The 4,719-nt window shown below is 34.1% G+C and overlaps 1 long non-coding RNA gene across 1 annotated transcript; it reads right to left on the reverse strand.

The window, feature by feature from the left end:
* Nucleotides 1-446: 446 nt before the first annotated feature.
* LOC141440430 (uncharacterized) lies at nt 447-1,580 on the reverse strand. Its single transcript, XR_012452699.1, has 2 exons — nt 1,492-1,580; nt 447-1,170 (listed from the first exon to the last, which is right to left on the reverse strand). It is a non-coding gene; the product is annotated as an uncharacterized lncRNA (long non-coding RNA).
* Between the last annotated feature and the right edge of the window lie 3,139 nt (nt 1,581-4,719).

Below are 4,719 nucleotides of genomic sequence, written 5' to 3' on the forward strand. Positions count from 1 at the left end.
TAATATTATAAATGTGAAAGTTTGTGAGTGAGTGAGTGAGTATGTTTGTTTCTCCTTCACGCTGAAACAGCTGGACAGATTTGGATTAAATTTGGCAAAAAGTTAGTTTATAACCTGGATTAACCTGGATTTGGCTGCTTGTTATCCCGATGTATGTATGTAAACTCTTTATTGTACAAAATAAGTAAACAAACACAGAAGACAAACAATGAAATATATGTACAAAGGCGAACTTATCCCTTTAAGGGATCTCTACCAGTCAATCTTAGAGTGGATGAGAGGAGCATTCAGTCAGGGAAAGACAAAAAGTGAGTTTAAAAATTAAAATAGATCGAATAGCGGTCAAACTTATAACACCCTTCTTTTGCGTCGGGGTTTATAAAATCGTTTCGAATACATTTCGAAACAAAAGTGACGGTAAAAACTTAAAAATTAAAGAATACATATCGTTATTTAAGTAATTTATTCAAATATAATATAAGGTCAACACAAACCATTAATGCATTAACCACTGAATCTTTATTAAAAAGAGATCAATGAAGTCAATGCTAAAGTAAGATAATTATTTTTATTTCGTAGAACACAATACTCAACAAATAATTACATTACATACAGGAATTATTCTGAAATCCAGTAATTTTAATTTATCTGCTAAATCTAAAAACGCGTGCGTAACTGATTATCTATTACGGTTTTTGAGGTTGTTGAGAGTTATAGCGCTCTGATATACAGACGGGTAGTGTTGCCACAGTACCTAATAAGGTACCATTTAAAGGATACGGCACCCTATAAATTACAAGGGCTTGTAGTCAAAGGGCTCCCAATCGAAAGGCTCAATGATAGGAATACAAAGCCCCGCGTAGGAAACTTTAATCTGTGTGACATTTTCCTTTATTTTTCTAACGTTCAGGCAATTCATGTAGCAAATGTTTGTGAACGTCTTGTTGTTGGAACCACACACAGGTATGTATACTCTAGGACAGGAACAATTTTTAATCAATTCCAGTGGTGGCAAGTGATCCTGGACCCTTTTGAAGTAAGACGACTGCCATTCTTTTTGTGAAAAAACGTTGTAATATTCCTGACGTGGAACGTCGTCGTGTAGTTGCCCAAAGCACCAGGGTGCTCCAAAAAAGGCGGCAACTGTCATGCAGAGTATGAGAATTGGGACTGAAACAAGGTAATTAGATAAGTTCTATGTGATGCGATTCTTCGGGATAGAGAGTATCTCTTGTCCTTCCGAGGATCTTAATTATCTTTCTACCTTTCATTCAAATCAAATCTGTTCAGTACTTTAATCCTTGAAAAAGTAACAGACAATTGGACAGACAGGGTTATTTTCGCATTTATATGAATTTAGATTTCAAGTACAAGTGCAATCTGCAGATACTTATTTTCCTTGCAATAAATCCCAATATACGCATCTTAAATTATATTAAGTGCTTTTAGAATGATATTCATGTAGTACAGCTTAATAAAATAAATACTCACAGTGCTTACAAAACATTTTGCTTGCTAGAAACTGTCTTAAAATGTTTTCGATTAAATCTTTTCAAAGTTATAAAAGTATAAAAGTACTTAATTGAGCTAAGTAAATAACTACTTAATTTCAAATTGGCCATGAAAAGTACGATTTTATGTAATTGTACAACTCAAGTTGTATTTTTATGGCCGCGGTTTTCGCTTTCACATTAAATTTATTTACATAAAACAACTTAAGAAAATAAGAGAAATTTCCTTTAGGTACTTTATAAATCACTAGCGGTACACTTAAACTAGTTTATCAATGTCGTTCGAAACTCGAAACAAAAGATCTGTTTTCTTTTTCTTTCTCATTTGAATCTTCAAGAAAACGAAGAAAAGTGACTAGTCAAGTCCCAAGCGGCATTAGCATTCTAGTTATACTGTAAACTGCGGTTTCGCTCATGAGGTCTGGTAATCCATTTAAACTTCACAATTTTACTAAAATTCGATTAGAATTCGTGAGAATTTCTTATTGGAATGACATCTATTGAAAAGGATCTGGCAGGCTAAGGAAGGAGAAATGGCCCCCATGAGGAATATAAAAATACGAATATATTTACCAATGTCAGTTATTGCTATCTCATAATATTAACAAATACCTCAACTTTCAGCCTCCCTGTCTTGGACCATCATGCATCAGTGAGATATTGTCAAAAATGTAATTTTCCAACATTTTTTCATAAATTGTATAAGCCAGAGTTATGAAAATAAATCGAAGGTATTTAAATTGAGAATGCTCTTAATTTAAAAAAAAAATAAACGTTAAGATATATATTATTTTAAAAAAAACATGGAAATTACAAATAGAGATACTAAGTCCTCCAGACGCCTATTACATTTTGTTATATTGTCATAGGATTGTCATTCTTTTGAACTTTATTGTGTACATTCTATAACACATTTGGGCGGTACGAGATTATGCTACAATCTAAATTGATACCAAAAATCAACTGAATATACAATACAATACAATGACTCTTTATTGTACAACAGAAATAGTAAGCGATACAGAAAACAGGTACACAGACAAAAAATTACAAGGTAAGCAATAGGCGGCCTTATCGCATATTTAAGAGCGATCTCTTCCAGACAACCTTTTTTACAGAAAGAAGGAAGGACTAGATGATAGCAGGTGGTGCTTCAGCCATAGATTAGAATATATAAACTCAACAAAATACATCTACACATACATAATAATATATCGTACAAATAATACACGTCTAAAATAAATAAAGGCAGTAGCATAAACAGCACCATACTCGTAATAAATAAATAAACTATGATAAAGTCATTACAGGATAACAGATAGTGCTCCTTAAGCAGGGTTCGGACAAAAAGTGCCGATGACGTCAAACCACGTATAGGATGATTTCAAATAGTATTTTTGATTTTCATAAACAATGATCACATCATTTATCAACCTCTTTATTAAACGATATGAAATTTATTATATTCACTGAATTTCATTGATTTATTTACGATTATTTTTTTACTTCATTAATGCTACTTTGTTACTACATGTCACACGGAAGTTTAAATAAAAACATCATCTTGTGTGCAAGATTACGTCATTTTTACGTCATCCGCACTTTTTGTCCGAACCCTGTCCTTAAGCATAGATTTTAAAGAGTGACAAAGATTTAATAATTATAAATTATTATTGATTTTTAGATAATAATTGCTTCAATAAAGTAAAAACAAAGATCAACGAAATTATTCAACTTTCGAAGGTATTCTTTTATATTATTATATTACATTCTGATATCAGAACTGCCTAAGAAATTGTAAGACTCTAGCTAGATTTAAATCTGACTATAGATTCGTGTACCACGAAACATTTCCTGAAACTCTCAAACGCAATCTTCACAATACATTTTAATATCCGCAGTATTGGATATAAAATCTACAAAGTATAACCTGTGACTTCAAATCTAAAATGGCATTCGCATTTTTGTCACCGACTTCTCAACGTGATAATTCCTATTTCAGAGAGAGCACATGGTTCCGCTCGAAAAATAGAAATTCTGTTCTATTTATGCTCGCAATTCAGATGTTAATGTTGCCATTTAGAGGCAACTATAAGTCGTACATTGGCTGAATATTTATAAATAAGAAATTGTTTTTTATCAAGACTCAATAAATCTGATTTATTCAGTCGTTGTATTAGCTCATTGAAGTGGCAATGGGATGGCCATATAGCATGGAGAACATATGAAGCCAAAAATTTCTCAAAAGGAGACTGTGGAGCAGCAAGCGCAGCGTAGAGCACCCACCAACAAGATAAATTGATAACCTGGTTAAAGCCAGAGTCTAACTGCTTGCAGGCTGGTTCCAACTGAAGCAACTGTAGGTCTATGAAGGAGGTATATGTCCAACAGTGGACGTCCTACGGCTGATACGAGTAGCATGCTGCGCAGCACGAAACATAAAGTCCTATACCATTATAGACGGTCTGAATTCCAACTGAAAAATTTCCAATTGCCCATATATCTTAATCACAGTTAAGGTGCAGTTTGCGTGCACATCTCATATCTCAGCCTAGCACGAAGAATAAAGTAGTCCCATACAGACACCTAAAGACCATTATAGACGGTCTGCATTCCAACTGCAATATTTCCAAGTACCAATAATTTCAATCAAAGTTTGTGCAGTTTGCGTGCACATCTCATATCTCAGCCTAGCACGAAGAATAAAGTAGTAGTCACTCTTAAGTGGCTAAAATAAGAAACAAACAAGCTGAGATATGAGGTGCATAGGGGAAATTCGTGTCTGTACCGTTGACCATCAGTGGTGTAGCGGTATAGCACGCGGTACGGAATACCGAGCCCAGGTACGTTCGCCTAGCACGAAGAATAAAGTAGTCCTATACAGCAACACTAAAGACCATTATAGACGGTCTGCATTTCAACTGCAATATTTCCAATGGCCATAATATATTTCAATCACAGTTAGTGTGCAGTTGCGTGCACGTCTCATATCTCAGCCTAGCACGAAGAATAAAGTAGTCCCATACGGACACCTACATAAAGACCATTATAGACGGTCTGCATTCAACTGCCATATATTACAATCAAGTTAGTGTGCAGTATGTATGTATGTAACTCTTTATTATACAAAAGAAAAGAAACAAAACATAATTGTCAATATGTCGTGGTGATAGTAAGACTCAAACAAAGCTTTCTCCAAAGTCACCCT

Source organism: Choristoneura fumiferana, chromosome 22, assembly GCF_025370935.1.
Source record: "Choristoneura fumiferana chromosome 22, NRCan_CFum_1, whole genome shotgun sequence".
Classification (NCBI taxonomy): Eukaryota; Metazoa; Arthropoda; class Insecta; order Lepidoptera; family Tortricidae; genus Choristoneura; species Choristoneura fumiferana.